Source organism: Aquarana catesbeiana, linkage group LG02 (assembly GCF_042186555.1).
Source record: "Aquarana catesbeiana isolate 2022-GZ linkage group LG02, ASM4218655v1, whole genome shotgun sequence".
Lineage (NCBI taxonomy): Eukaryota > Metazoa > Chordata > Amphibia > Anura > Ranidae > Aquarana > Aquarana catesbeiana.
Genome location: NC_133325.1, coordinates 64160746 through 64177792, shown reverse-complemented (window position 1 = coordinate 64177792; position 17047 = coordinate 64160746). Strand labels below are relative to the sequence as shown.

The following is a 17047-nucleotide window of genomic DNA, read 5'->3' as shown; positions in this document are numbered from 1 at the left end:
AAAAAGTGTAAAAAAGTATATAAATGTATTAAGGAAAAATATTTAAAATAATGAACACATAAACAATATACAAAACAATATCAAAATGGTATTCTGGAGATGAGTGGTCATACAGTACAGTGCAATTTGTACAAACAATAACCGCAGAGGTCTGTTGAGTTGGAGGTAAACACAACAGAAATAGCCAACGTGTTTCAAAATTTGCCTGGGTTGCTATTTCTTCATCAGGGGTATATTCGATTTGTTGCAGAACGTAAAAACGTCATACAGGCTCTTGGGATTATCTCATATCCAAAATGTTAAAACTGTGTTGAAGCTGTTGGCTCAAAAGGCCCTCGACCTGGTAAGGTGGATCAGTACATCACCACAAGGTGGCAGGTCCCATGGCAGCAGGGAGGGGAAATATTGTTTGTACAAATTGCACTGTACTGTATGATCACTCATCTCCAGAATACCATTTTGATATTGTTTTGTATATTGTTTATGTGCTCATTATTTAAAATATTTTTCCTTAATAAATTTATATACTTTTTTACACTTTTTTCATACTTCTTTTCCCTTTGTTAAGATGGCGGCGCCGGCACCCGATCCGATGGACAGATCAGCCTCGGGGGGGGGGGGGCGATATCGCGGGCTCTCTGGACAGGTAAGTGTCCTTATTAAAAGTCAGCAGCTACAGTGTTTGTAGCTGCTGACTTAAAACAAAAAAAAAAGTGGTTCTTAAAAATGTGGGTGTTTCTTTAACTATTTCAATACTGGGCACTTTCACCCCCTTCCTGCCCAGGCTAATTTTCAGCTTTCAGTGCTGTCGCACACGACACTGCACCGAAATTAATTTTTTTATCATTTTCTTCACACAAATAGAGCTTTCTTTTGGTGGTATTTAATCACCGTTGGGTATTTAATTTTTTGCTAAAAAAAATGAAAAAAGTCAAGAAAATTGTGAAAAAAAAATTCTTAGTTTCTGTCAGCAAATTTTTTAAGTAAGTAATTTTTCTCCTACACTCATGTGCGCTGATGAGGCTGCACTGTTGGGCACTGATGAGCACTGATGAGGCGGCACTGAACGACACTGATGGGGTGGCGCTGATAAGGAGACACTAATATGCAGCACTGATGGGCACTGATAAGTGAAACTGATATACAGCACTGATGAGCACTGATAGGCGGCACTGATGGGCACTGATAGGCAGTACGGCAGCAGCTTCCGTTTCCTCCCTACTCCTCGGCGGCCAATCGAGAGCCTTCTCTATTCGGCCAATCGGAAAACGGGTCTCACACCTGCTTCTGCTTGGCCGGTTGGAGGACCTGGGTGGGATCGGAGCGCATTCTCTGTGACCCAAGCCCACTCTATTTTGAAGCTTATTAGAGCCTCTGGCTCTAACCAGGTGCTTAAAAAAAAAAAAAACACTGGCTGCTGTAATTCATGCGCCTGGTGCCCTGAAAGGAGCCAGACGCATGAATAAGGGGTTGCCGCGGCGGCCATGAATAGATTCATGCTATGCATGAATCTATCCATTGCATATAGGGGGTGGTGTGGTGAGAAGCGGCTAGCACCCCGGGTGCCCCTAATGGACGGGCCGCCACTGGCACTGATAGGCGGCACTTATGGGCAATGATAGGTGGCACTGATGGACAGCACTGATGGGCAGGCGCTGAAAGGTAGCACTGATTGGCATAACTGGTGGGCACAGATTAGCCTCACTGATGGGCACAGACTGGTGTCACTGATGGGCACAAAGTGGCATCTCTGATGGGCACTGTTGGGGCTGCATTGTAATCAGGGCACTGATGATCAGGGGCGCGCAGCCGCAGCTAAACTGGGCCCCGTCATATGACGTCGTCCCAGAACGAGAGCTGCACCTCTCCGCCATCATTTGACAGTGTACAGGCGGGAAGTGGTTAGGAAACAGGAAACCTGGGACAGCGATCATGGCACCAGTGTAAACTGGAACATAGGCAAGGATTAAAATGTAGAGAAGCCGCATACTCAGTAAGTGATTAAATTGGCTGCTGAAAGTGATAAAAAACAGAGAGTTTGATATCACTTTTACATTAAAAACCATGGCTTTTATTCAAGTAGCCTCCCATTTCCTAGGGCTCTTCCTCTAAATAAAATAAATTCAGGCTCTTACACCAAATGACGTCTTTATTATAAGTAATAGTGTTTTAGTGAACATAGTGCTGAGTCTATTTAGACTTCCTTCATGAAACTGTAACTATATTTATTATTTCAGAGAATTTATCTATTATTTGCTTTTTTACTAAGAGTCAAATCCCACAGAGAGAACTTGTGCTGTCTTTGTAAATCAATAAAGCAATCCTGGAGCGGCGCAGACAATGAATTTACTTTTAAAATTCTGGCCCTTAAAGTACAAGACGCAATGAAAAGCTATGTCTTGTTTGCTAATTGGCTGCCTGCATCCCACCAATCAAAATCAGGCGAACACTCAACTAGCAAGAGGTCAACGCTGAACTGAAGCACTTTGAAGCTAGCAGCATGCAGCAAAACTATTTCTCATCTCTGGGAAAAGGATGATATTGCAGGATCGTTCTCTATAAACACAGTAGCAGTTTAATGACCCTTGAAATGATATTGGCTGGAAAGTAGGTGATTAGAACTATTTTATAACAAATAAAAATTGCGGCTTTTTCTCAAAAAGTTTTCTCTACAACCGGTCCTTGATTCTATTAGGGCCACCGAATAACTGCTCACATCCTCTCATTAACCTGAGCTGTATGTTTTCTGAACACCCCTGTAAACCTTCCCCATGCCTGAAGCATGTCAAATACTTGAGTATTGCGAGTGCACGTAGGTCTGCGACTGTTCTGCGATTGCACGTAGGTCTGTGAGTACCTGTGTATTGTCTTGTTGTGTACCTGTGTATTGTCTTGAGTATTAGTGCCAGGAAGCTAGCTGTTAGGTAATTTGGACAGGGTAAAATCCTCAAAACCTCACTAAATTTAATAGGTACGATGCCCGGCGGGTGTGGAGAGGCGACATCTTGCCGCATGTATGCGTTCCTTGATCATCCGATCGAGGGCGAATACTGCTGTGCAAAATGTAAGCACATTGTTTCCCTGGAAGCCCAGGTTCTGAATCTGGGGAAGCAACTGTCAGCACTGAGAAGTCCCTCCATACTAAAGGTGAGCCAGGAACGTACACGGCAGGTGCCGGTAGGGGCCAGCACAGAGGCGGGTGGAGACAAAGAGGTGCAGGTACTAGCAAAGAGTAGATGGGTGACAGTCAGGAGGGGTAGAGGGGGAAGTGCCAGGGAGGCCGATCCAGGACTGGAGCATCCCAATAAGTACGCTCCATTGAGTGACATTGGTGAAACCAGTCAGGGACCAGCACTGCTGGAGATGAGGGACTCTCCTAGCTGCCAGGGGAAGAACTCCTCCAGTGAGAGTGGGGGGGCAGCAAAGGGAAAGGAAAGACAGATTCTGGTGGTAGGGGACTCAATTCTTAGAAGGACAGAGAGGGCAATCTGTAACCAAGACCTGAAGCGCCGAACAGTATGTTGTCTAAAATGCTTTAAAATGTCATTAAAACCAGACTATGAAAAATCGCATCACACGCTACATAACAGAGTGTACATACTCACAAAGCCAGTAAAGCATTTGTTTTATGTAGAGTGAAATATACCTGGTGGATACTGCCTTCAGCTGTGCCTCTCATTTCCTCTGTGTCCCCACTGCAGCCTGAGATTGTGTAGACCAACTGTTGCCATCTACTGAGCATGCTCCATTCTCAGTGTTCTTCTAAGGCAGCTCTTCATTTCCTACTTTTTCTTATCTGTGCAGCCAACATGACTGTAGAGTAGGGATGAGCCGATGAACATTAGCTGTTCGCAAGTTCGCCGAACAGCGAACAATTTGGGGTGTTCGCGGCAAATTTGAATGCCGCAGAACACCCTTTAAAAGTCTATGGGAGAAACCAAAAGTGCTAATTTTAAAGGCTTATATGCAAGTTATTGTCATAAAAAGTGTTTGGGGACCTGGGTCCTGCCCCAGGGGACATGGATCAATGCAAAAAAAAGTTTTAAAAATGGCCGTTTTTTCAGGAGCAGTGATTTTAATAATGCTTAAAGTCAAACAATAAAAGTGTAATATCCCTTTAAATCTCGTACCTGGGGGGTGTCTATAGTATGCCTGTAAAGGGACGCATGTTTCCCGTGTTTAGAACAGTCTGACAGCAAAATGACATTTGGAAGGAAAAAACCCATTTAAAACTACCCGCGGCTATTGCATTTCCGACAATACACATAGAAGTTCATTGATAAAAATGGCATGGGAATTCCCCACAGGGAAACCCCGAACCAAAATTAAAAAAAAAAAATGACGTGGGAGTCCCCCTAAATTCCATACCAGGCCCTTCAGGTCTGGTATGGATATTAAGGGGAACCCCGCGCCAAAATTAAAAAAAAAAAAGACGTGGGGTTCCCCCTAAATTCCATACCAGACCCTTATCCGAGCACGCAACCTGGCAGGCCGCAGGAAAAGAGGGGGGGACGAGAGTGCGGCCCCCCCCTGAACCGTACCAGGCCACATGCCCTCAACATTGGGAGGGTGCTTTGGGGTAGCCCCCCAAAACACCTTGTCCCCATGTTGATGAGGACAAGGGCCTCATCCCCACAACCCTGGCCGGTGGTTGTGGGGGTCTGCGGGCGGGGGGCTTATCGGAATCTGGAAGCCCCCTTTAACAAGGGGACCCCCAGATCCCGGCCCCCCCCTGTGTGAAATGGTAAGGGGGTACTTACCCCTACCATTTCACTAAAAAACTGTCAAAAATGTTAAAAATGACAAGAGACAGTTTTTGACAATTCCTTTATTTAAATGCTTCTTCTTTCTTCTATCTTCCTTCATCTTCTTCTGGTTCTTCTGGCTCTTCTGGTTCTTCCTCCGGCGTTCTCGTCCAGCATCTCCTCCGCGGCCTCTTCTATCTTCTTCTCCTCGGGCCGCTCCACACCCATGGCATGGGGGGAGGCTCCCGCTCTTCTCTTCATCTTCTTCTTCATCCTCTTCTCTTCTTCCTTCTTCTCTTCTTCATTTTCTTCTCCGGGCCGCTCCACATCCATGCTGGCATGGAGGGAGGCTCCCGCTGTGTGACGGCGTCTCCTTGTCTGACGGTTCTTAAATAGTGGGGGGCTGGGCCACCCGGTGACCCCGCCCCCTCTGACGCACGGGACATGACGCGACTTCCCTGTGGCATTCCCCGTGATGTCACAGGGAAGTCCCGTCAAGTCACCGTGCATCAGAGGGGGGCGGGGTCACCAGGTGGCCCCGCCCCCCGATATTTAAGAACCGTCAGACGAGGAGACTCCGTCACACAGCGGGAGCCTCCCTCCATGCCAGCATGGGTGCGGAGCGGCCCGGAGAAGAAAATGAAGAAGAGAAGAAGAGAAGAAGGAAGAAGAGAAGAGGATGAAGAAGATGAAGAGAAGAGCGGGAGCCTCCCCCCATGCCATGGGTGCGGAGCGGCCCGAGGAGAAGAAGATAGAAGACGCCGCAGAGGAGATGCTGGACGAGATCCAAATGTCATTTTGCTGTCAGACTGTTCTAAACACGGGAAACATGCGCCCCTTTACAGGCATACTATAGACACCCCCCAGGTACGAGATTTAAAGGGATATTACACTTTTATTGTTTGACTTTAAGCATTATTAAAATCACTGCTCCTGAAAAAACAGCCGTTTTTAAAACTTTTTTTTGCATTGATCCATGTCCCCTGGGGCAGGACCCGGGTCCCCAAACACTTTTTATGACAATAACTTGCATATAAGCCTTTAAAATTAGCACTTTTGATTATTCATGTTCGTGTCCCATAGACTTTAACGGTGTTCGCGTGTTTGAGTGAACTTTTTTCCTGTTCGCTTGTTCTGGTGCGAACCGAACAGGGGGGTGTTCGGCTCATCCCTACTGTAGAGTCGAACATTTGAGCATATACACAGTGGTAAATGACACCCCCCTCCCTCCTTTGTTCTCCATGTCAACCTATTGCTATACACAGTGGGGGTAGGATATAATATGCTGATTGATTACATTTACTAAGAAACTCACAAAGCTTACTGAGTCAGCAATAAATATATCAATAAATATATCAAACATAATTGCTAATACAGTGGAACCTCGGATTACGAGCATAATCCGTTCCAGGAGTATGCTCGTAATCCAAAGTAATCGCATATCAAAGCGAGTTTTCCCATTGAAGTCAATGGAAACGAAAATAATTTGTTCCGCACTGATTCAATGGGATGCAATACTGCATGCGGCCAGAGGCGGGGGGAGCCGGAGAGCCTCGGAAATGGCCAAAAAGGCCCCAGTACACTTCGGCTGACCTCGGCAAACCTCGGAAAGACTCCGTTCACAAGCCTTTCTGAGGTTTGCTGAGGTCAGTCGAACTGTCCTTGGGCCTTTCCGTGCATTTCCGAACGCAGACGATAGGCACTGTTTGGCTCCGGCGCCCCCCACCTCAGGCCAAAAGTGGTACTGCAGATCGCTTTTAGCCTGAATCCTGCTCGTTTTGCGGGACAACACTCGCAAACTGAGTTAGGATTTTCAGAAATACAGTGCTGGTTTTGCGAAACGCTCGTTAACCGCGTTACTCGCAAACCGAGGTTCTACTGTACCTGTAAAGTTGAGCCTTGGATGCAGATGCTCTCTGAACAAAATGAAAGCAAGCGTCAATCATCTTTGACTCCGCCTATACCGTATTAGTGCACATAAAATACACATTTGATGTTCACTATAGATTTTTTGGGGGAGCTGTCAAGCATTTTCTATATTTAGAATTTAATTTGAATTGTTCTTCTTAAAAAACATTTTTTTTTTTAGTCATGTGACCACCACAGCACCAATCAGACACAGGCTCATACTGCAGTAATAGACGCTCCTCCCAAAGATCTTACCCTGCAGATGCCAGGTAGTGACCACACAACAGTGTTGCAGGAATAAGGTACTTAAGAGGATTAAAAAAACAAAAAAAAATAAAAAAATTGGCGTGATCTATACAATTTATATGAATTAATTATGGCAAATCGTAGTTATATAGTTACATAGTAAGTCTGGTTGAAAAAAAAAGACCCAAGTCCATCTAATTCACATTTCTCTGTTTAATATCACTTTACCTTGCATCACCCACTGCTGCTTTCTACCATTTCAGTTCTGGCAGCAAAAAGTTCTGCGCTCCCACTGTGCTTCATTTCAGCTTGTGGCACTAAACTTAATGGAAACAGTAGAAGTCCTGCCTAAGGCCCCATTCACACCTGAGCGTTTTTTAGTTTGAAACCTAAAGCTACAAAATGCTGGAGGGGAAAAAAAAAATCAATTATTCTCCATGGAGATGGTTCACATCTCCACTCCAAAACGCCTGGAGCCAGAAGCTCCAAAACGCCTGAAGCTCAAACAAGTTCTGGAACTTTTTATTCTTTAGGCAGATTTGGTCGTTTTTCTGCTTTTTACATTCGTGACCTGTTGACCTGTACAAAATCACGGCAAAAACGTGTCAAAATCGCAGCAAAAAACGCTGCAAAATCGCTCAACTTTTTGCCTGAAAACGCTACGCTCAGGTGTGAACTAAGAGCTAATCTACCCCTCAGATTTACAGTGACTGCAATCTTAGAGGGAGATTTTGCATTTGCTTAAAGTTGAACTCCAGGCACAACAACTTTCATTAGAAATGATCTCTTATCACAAATTATATAAATCCACTTTGTGTGCACCAGATGCCTTTACAAACACAGTTATTACTATATAAAAGTAGCAGTGACATCATCACTGGGCTGCACAAAGCTTTTGCAGAGAGCATAGTTGTGGGAGGGGCCCAACAGGCTCCACCCACTACAGATTGCCTGTAGAAAACTGCAGTAGAGGGCGGAGACAAGACCAGTCACCCTGCACAAGTAGAAAGAGAAGCAGTGAGCGGTCAGTTCAAGTTTCTAGTTGACATCTAGCCGCTTTCTGCGTGTTGTATTTGTGCAGACACAGCAGCCCATTCATTCATAATGTACAGAGAACATTACTAGGAACAAGATCCAAGTCTATTTTTAAACAATAAATTGCATTTGCCATTAAACAATTTATTATCAAAGCCCTTGTGTAACAAGTCTTCGTCCTGCTGAATTATCATAATGCTATGTCATTTGTTTCATGAGCTAAATTGCAATATCACTGTCTATTTTATCCACAAAATCGTTAATAAATGGTTTGAAAAGAACTGGGCCCAGCACCGATCCCTGTGGTACACCACCGCCGGAATAGTCCATAATTATGTTCTATTTAAATTTACCATTGTGCTCTTAACAAGTGACTGTTTTGTATTAAATGCTGTTGTGAAATCTAAGTATCAGGAGCGTGTGCGCTCCTGCTCCATCATAGCTGCTGATTCCAGCATCCTGGTTTTGTCGGTAGCAATCTCCTTGTCTGTCTGTCCGCCTGCAAGGTGGTTGATTGTGGCCAGACTCTGGGTGGAGACCAAACAAAGCTAGCCAAACTTTCAGCCTGAGTTCATACTAGATGCAGTGCAAATTTGGCATCGCATCTAAATCGCAACCCGTCCATGCGAACCGATTGCAGAGTGTATGTTACGTTAATGACAAGCCACAATCAGTTTGCAGAACACAGCGTAATTTGCAGAATCGGATCACATGGGTGTGAACACCCATGCGATCCGATTCTGGTGCGGACAAAAAAAGGGTCCTGCATCAGTTTGGTGTCTCGCATCGCAGCAATGTGAACCCAAGCTCAGTCTTATGCTTGTAGTAAGAGTGTGATCAAGCTCCCGATTTGTCTGCTCTGCTAGATTGGATATCCCTGTGTGTGACCTTTGATTGAATATTGACCGTTCTCTGAACTCTGCCTGTCTTTTAACTGGGCTGTCATTGAACCACTCTGCCTGTCTGCCAACCGCCGTTACCTGTTTGCGGTGCTCAGTTCATGCCTGCACTGTCAGGGTGGCCAGGCACTATAGCAGTGTGTATAAGTCCTGGGGCACCCAAATACTGGTAGGCCTGCTTGCCTTATGGGAAAGGGGGCTGCTCTAGGTGGAGAACGCAGAAGCCAGCTATAGTATCTGACCACCTGCGGTAGGGGTAAACATGACACCAAACAAATCAAATCAATGGCATAGCCAACATCCAGATTCAACTTGCCACCTCCTTATCGTCAATAAAATTAGTCATGTTATACACACCCTAACTTTCAAAAAACAATGCTAAGTCTCTATTAGACTATCTGCTACTATATATATATATATATATATATATATATATATATATATATATATATATATATATTTGCATACCACCCTCAGAATACTGTATATATATATATATATATATATATATATATTTGCATACCACCCTCAGAATACTTTAAGTATGTAGGCCCCTTTTCTTTAACAGGGGCAAATATGTAAATTTAGGAAAAATAGGGGTATAGGCGCTACAACTTTCCCATATAAGAGCGCCACCCGCTGCTCAGACCTCGAGGCTGCTGACACCTCCAGCGTACCAGAGTAAGGAAAGGGATGGTCGGCACTCAGGTTGACATCCCAAAAAATTGTATTTCTTTATTAAGTAAACATGTACAATGCTGTAAAAACATCCTAAGCGTTTCAGACTTTAGTCCTTAGTCATGGCTAGGACTAACTTCCGGAATGCGTAGGATGTTTTTACAGCATTGTACATGTTTAGTGAACCACTTGCTTCCCCGCCCATAGTCAATTGATGTCCGCAGGAGGGATCTCCCATCCTGGGCGGGTATCATATGATGTTCTCGGCTCTCCGGCCATCTGGAGGGCGCGCACGCCTGCCCCATCACTCGGGAGCCGATGCGCATGCCCGGCGGCCACGATGTCTGCCGGGCACCCGCGATTGCCGGTAACAGAGCAGGGACATCGATCTGTGTGTGTAAACACACAGATCCATGTCCTGTCAGGGGAGAGGAGACTGATCATATGTTCCCAGTACAGAGGAACACTGATCGGTCTCCTCCCCTTGTGAGTCCCCTCCCCCTACAGTTAGAATCACTCGATAGATAACAGATTTAACCCCTTGATTGCCCCCTAGTGTTAACCCCTTCCCTATCAGTGACATTTATACAGTAATCAGTGCATTTTTATAGCACTGATCGCTGTATAAATGTGAATGGTCCCAAAATAGTGTCAAAAGTGTCCGATATGTCCGCCGCAATGTCACAATCACGATAAAAATCACAGATCGCCGCCATTACTAGTAGAAAAAATAATAATAATAAAAATGCCTTAAATCTATCCCCTATTTTGTAGACACTATAACTTTTGTGCAAACCAATCAATATACGCTTATTGCGATTTTTTTACCAAAAATATGTAGAAGAATACATATTATCATCCTAAACTGAGGACATTTTTTTTTTTATTATAGCAAAAAGTAAAAAAATATTGTGTTATTTTCAAACTTGTCACTCCTCTTTTGTTTATAGCGCAAGAAATCACAGAGGTGATCAAATACCACCAAAAGAAAGCTCTATTTGTGGGGAAAACAATGATAAAAATTTGGGTACAGTGTTGTATGACCGCGCAATTGTCATTTAAAGTGCGACAGCGCTGAAAACTGAAAATTGGCCTGGGCAGGGTATTGAAGTGGTTAATAAAGAAATACTATTTTTTGGATGTCATCCCAAGTGCCGACCATCCCTTTCCTTACTCTAACATGTCAATTTAGTTTTTGGCTGGGCTGCAGTTAGAGAAGACTGATTGTATAGGTTTTTATTTAGTTTTTCCCTAAGCTTAAATTGGCTTGTAATTTCTCACTGTCGCCAGTAAATGTCACTTGTGTCACTGGTCATAGTATGAGATTTCACAAACAGCAAATTTCCTGCAGCCAATCCAGTAGGAGGTTTAGGCCACTGGTGCATGCTGGGAGAGGATATAAATGTTTGGGACAAACCACGTGCTCTCTCTCTTACCTCAGGCTGAGGCCTAAAGAGGTGCTGCTGAATGGAGCTTAGCTGCTAGTGTAAGGGATGTCAAAATCAGGTACCCCATATTACAAAAAAAGGATTAAAGTTCTGTCATGGAAAAAGTAAAACTCATGGCATTTCTATTTCTCCAGTAGATGGCAGCATATAGTAAAAGCCTGAATGACAGAGAGCACATTCTATAAAACCATTGCTAATAAGAGGGGGAACCAAAAAGACTGACCTTTGTTTCTGGTGGGAACGGAATAGCAGTTGCTACCCGGTCTATCAGTCTGAAGGTCATGTGTTTGTATCATTGCAAGGAAGCATATTTAAGGATATAAACAGGGAGAAATGTATTCAATTTACATCCCTGTGATCAATAAAGGTTGCTGTCGCTGTGTGTGATTGAATAACATATTAGCACATGTGCAATTGTTTATTTTCTATGAGGACATTGTTCCTGTATATGAGAATGTTATTATTATAGATATAGATATGTAGTATGATTTATAAACGGAATAGCAGTTGCTACCCGGTCTATCAGTCTGAAGGTCACGTGTTTGTGTCATTGCAGAAACTTTTCAATAAAAACACTTCTGGTTGTACCCGGCCCACTCCCTTCGCACATTGAAATTATTGACCACACTTTCAGCATATGTGTAACATAGGCCCAGTAGCCTAACACGGGCAGAAGTGGTCCTAAGGCTGTCCTGCCTGGTCTGGAAGCTGTGCCAAGACCCTTGCTGGAGTGTGTATGGCAGCCGGCTTCCGTCAGACAAGCATGCTGGAAAACCAGCAGCCAACTGGCTCCCGATCAACGCTCTCAGCCAAAGGCCAAACGTATCAGAACACAATAGCTCAGTGGGGAAGATCGCTGTACTATGATCGTACTGTACTGTACTGTACTTTGATCGTTAGTACATCGGCTCCAACGGGAGCCGACGGTTTTCTTTCGTTCAACCCGCTGGGTTGAACAGAAAAAAAATCATAATGTGTGCCAGGCTTTACTGTAGTCTTCTGCTGATAACTGTGTTATCAGCAGAGGCAAAAATTCCATTGTGTTGTAAATCCACTTTCTCTTTCGGCCAACTGTAGATGGTCATTTTGACTCCATCATATACAGATCAATCTGCAGCTGAATTTAAAGGCTAATTGGCCTGTTTATGCATCAGACCAGGATTTATGGTTCAGGGCGGCTGGAGTTATTTATAACTGGTCTCACATTCGGACATGCTTTACCGAAGAAGGAGAAGAACTAGAGGATGGACGAAGACTCCCTGAACAATGGCTTTTTATTAGGAAGATAAAGCCAATTCACCGAGGACACTTTCAAAAAGGTCTGGACTCATAACTGAGAAAAGAGCATGCTGACAAAAAATACTGCCAAAACTTTAATAATGGCTTTCTATAAAAGTTTCACAGAAGCGTGCCCCAGCCTTCTTACTCTACAATGCGGCAATTAAGGTGTATATTCCAGACACATTCCACAGCGTTTAAACTTTTGTCAGATCTAGCACGTCTCCTTTTGAACTATGTATCATTTTATGAGGAAAAACGTCTTTTCAAAAATGAAAAGTCCACAGAAATGTCATTTCAATAGTATCAGGAAGAATATATCTTGATGATACAAGCTTCTTTTTGATTAAACTGCTAACACAGAAAGTTCAGGCAGAGGTGGCTGCTAAAAAGAACCAAAAAAAGCCAATGTTAAAGCTTAAGGCCATAACTTGTCTGACACATGAAGCAGAACTCTGCTGAAGTGGGAATTTCTTTGTGTTTTTTAGAACAATTACCAGCAAAATATTTGTAATATTTCCCCTTTGTGCTCAGTGTCTGGTACTGGAATCCGCTAAATAGAAGAATATGTGCAGGAATGTTTTCTAGCATAGTGATCAACTTAAAAGTAGTCAATTTGACTCCAATTTTAAAAAATGCATTTTTTTAAACAACAAGCTGTTTGAATCTCCAGATAGACCAAGTATCATGTTTAACACCTGCCATGTAAATGTCACAGCAGCAGAAAATGCCATTCAATGACTGACAATATTGCTTACAAATCTCTAACAACTTCTATTGTATTATGCAAGCTGAGGACCTCCGCAGGTTCATACCTACTCATTTGGGACATGCTAGAATCAGTATGGTGGTTAATTCGGAAGCATCATTGCTCTACAGCAGGGGTCTCCAAACCTTCTAAACAAAGGGCCAGTTTACTGTCCTTCACACTTTAGGGGGCCTGGACTGTGGCCAGTGGGATTAGAAACTACCCCATCGGCAGTAGGAGTAGACAATGTCTCTCGGCTTGGTGGCCAGTAGAAGTAAAAAGTTACATGTCATCATTAGGAAAAAGATCATGGATTATGGGAGGAATAGTTACCCCATCGATGGTGTCAGTGGAAGAAATTGTGCCTCATTGCTGGTGTCAGTGGAAGGAATAATGCCCCAAGGACTGGATGAGGGCAATCATAGGGCTGCATCCAGCCTGTAGACCACAGTTTGGAGACCACTACTCTAAAGCATTGGTTCTGTGTTCAATTTCCACCACGGACAATATCTACATGGACTTATAGATAGGCTCAGTGGCTTCTAAATTTGTAGTTTTGTAGGTTGTGGTCATCACACCCTTAACTCCTACAAGGCAGGAACTGATATAAAAGGTTCTATGTATACTGTAAATCATTGTCTCGATCTATCTATAGAAGCTAATCTAATTTCTTAAACTTTTGTTAATCTATCTAATTTAATCATCTAATTAATTTAATTTATTTATTTGTATCTGTTTTCTATCTAATCTCATTAACTATAATTACATCTATTTGACTTCTTTATTATTATCTAAAAAACGAATTATTTAACTTATATTATTATTATCCATGATCTAGTCTGTCTATCTATCTAATCTAATTACCTACATTTAAAGTGATACTAAAGGTAAAGTTTTGTTTCATTTCATTAACAAAATGGTTTTGCTCTTCTTGGGTCCCCCGTTGAAGCCCTGGTCCCCCACCCAATAAATGGTAAAAAAAAAAAAAAGCTGGGCTTTAAAACTACTTTGAACTTTTCTATTTATCTATCTACTCAATCAAATAATATATACGTGTATATACACCTCTCTCTTTCTTTATTTGTCTTGCTATATATACACATCTCTCATTATCTATACCTCTCCCTCTTTACTGTATATGTGGACAGGTGAGTAGTTATAGGGCATCATATACATGGATGGCTGGGAGGTGACAAAATAGGTGGTTGAGATACCAATTTACTGCCCCCCCCCCCCCCCCCCCCTCTGCAGCCACCAAGCCACAAGTTTACCTAACAGCCAGGTTAGCACACACTGTCAGGGTCATGATGCAGTGTGGAAAATATTGTACCACAGGATGCATTTGGTGGGCAATACAGCTAACAAATGTGTCCCATTCAAATAAAAAAAGGCTGCCATGGACTTTTTAAAGATTGAAAAACAGGTAGTGAAAGGGCGACATGTTGCCTCCAAGTCACCCGTCAAATGCCTCTAAAAAGCATTCCACTGCAGATTGCTTTTCAGAAGGGTAGCAATGTCGGCCCCAAGTGTAAATCAGCCCTAAGTGTTATTGTGAAAGTTTTATAATGTCTTCAAACCAATTGCTGGCGAAGATCCAACACAACTGCAGATGGGAATTAACCCACAGCTGGATCTTACTGATGACTGATAACAGTGTTGTTGTTGTTGCTAATTACAGCCAGTTGGATTCTCACTTTCATCACCCCATATTTCAATAGAAAAACGAAGGGAGAATAGATGCCTTCCCCCTGACGATTTGATGAATAGGTATCATTGAATCTGATCAATAAAAACTCAGCCCAGATGTGTAAATCAGACTCTTTCAAATACTACATTTCCTGTGAGCAATATCTTCTAAACATTCAACTAGCAATAAATAAAGTCGAACCCAAGCTGCAAGAAAATGGCAACACAGATATACTGTATGAGCATGGGATGAAGAGACAATCTGCTGCTCCATATCTTTTTAGTGTGCATTGCTTTTAATATACACACAGTCACAATTGTTTTTCGGTGGAAGTAACAAGTATCCTGACAGGTCTGGTCATCTTAGAAAGGTGGATGAGGGGAGCATCTTTTTTTTTTTTTAGAGTAGAAAGTCGTTATAAAAATACAAAATATTGCAGCTATATAAGTCCTGTATAATAATATTAATTTCAGATTGATGAATGATCTACATCACTACATCCACTTACTTATACATCTGATAAAAAGTGGTTGTATATGGTTGTATATGGGACTTTCAAGGTCCCCTTGGTCCCATAGGTAGTTGTGTGAACAACCAGAAATTGCGGTTACCCAGAAACAACTTTTTAACCATGTTTTTGCCTTTTAAATGCTTCACACATGTAAAATAACATTTTGTAATTTTAAACATATGACGCAGTTGACTGCTCTGGCACATAGAAAGTCCCATATACAACTATTTTTTGATTAAAAAAAATAAAAATATTAAGCTTCTCCTTCCTCCGGCCCTCTGCAACACTTACAATATAATTAAATATAATATATTTAATTAAAATTAAAGATCAGATGTGTAACTTTGACCACACAGTTTAAACAGTGTGAGAGCGACAGTCAACCGAAAAGTGATTAAAAAAAAAAGTCAAAATGGGTTTATTATAAAACAAAAAATGAAGTAGTTTTTTCTATAATGTGTTAAAAAACTAGTAAATAAGTATATAAAGACATATATAAAGAAATTTTAAAAAATGCTGTCATGAAGTTCAGACATCCAGGAGGGTGCATATCTGCAGCAAACTCCAACTCCTGCCATCAAGCCCGAATCCTATCTGATTTAAATAGAAAAAGATTAGTACTTCCTGATGCCTCCTGCACATTCCTGTTGGCCAATGAAGCCAATTACCATAGTGAACATTTCTGACAATACCCACAAGTGCTGGAGATTTTAGGTATGTGTACCACTAGCTGTTTGCACCAGTTTGTTTTTTGGAAAAACAAACACCCTGCAAAAGAAGAAAGGAAATGCTTACCTTTACTACTACCTGTGCTGCCAAACACCACTCTGTTTAGGAGGAATCGTTCCCCAAATGACCCTGGAAGTTTTGATTTTCCTGTTTCTCCCACCGCACTCACCAGATTCCCCTGCCAATGTTCACAACATTATTGTGTCCTGTTGTCACATGGAAGTCAGTGGGATGAACCAGTGAGGTCTTCAAGAGACAAAGGAAATCAACAGTTTTGGAAATGTCAGTTTCCTTTGAGAATTCTGGGTAACCATTTTGAACCACGGTTCTGTGGATCCCTAGGGTTTCTCCAGAGATTGCTAGGGGTTTCCTGAACTGTTACTGGTTGACCTTCCAATTGATGGTACCTGCATAATTCCAGGTCAAACACCACTTGGCAGAGCTACCAGAATAACACCAATGATCTTTTTAACTGTCTGTAAAGGCAGCATTCTGACCAGCACTGTAAGAGGGGCATTCATCCTACTGATCACCAATGTAAGAGGAAATTCTTCCCAATGATAACCAATGTAAGAGGAAATTCTTCCCACTGACCACCAAAGTAGGTGGAAGAGGCATTCTTCCCACTGACCCCCCCCCCCCCCCCCCAGTGTAAGAGGAAGAAGCATTCTTCCCACTGACCACTAATGTAAAGGACATTCTTCTCACTGACCACCAATTATTTCAGTTTAGCAAGGGTTCCCTGAGACCTAATAAATTATTTTGGTTCCTCAAGGGTAAAAGGGTTGAGAAAAGCTGCTTTGGGGGAACATTTGTTTGCATAAGAGTGGTGTTCGACAGTGTAAACAGTGGAAATGGTAAGTGTTTACATTCTTCTTTTGCTAGCAATTAATTTTGACAATTAATAGTCAAGGGATCACTCAAACCAGGCTGGCTGGTCTGTCCACTAATGTATAGTAATCATGACATAATAAAAAAATGTTTTGGAAAGCATTAAAGATACTATTCAGCATACTTGAATGAAAAATCAAATTAGCAAAGTAAAAAGGGAGTCTAATTGATTTTTTTTACTGCTTGCAGATATAATGCATTATCTTGTCGACGTGTCCAGTTAAGAAACTCTTTTTTTTTTATA

The 17047-nt window shown here is 42.4% G+C and overlaps 1 protein-coding gene across 9 annotated transcripts in view; it reads right to left on the bottom strand.

Annotated features, from left to right (window-relative positions):
* FAT3 (FAT atypical cadherin 3) overlaps nt 1–17047 on the bottom strand; it is a 974406-nt gene that overhangs the window by 131875 nt on the left and 825484 nt on the right. The gene's annotated exons all lie outside the window — the stretch shown is intronic.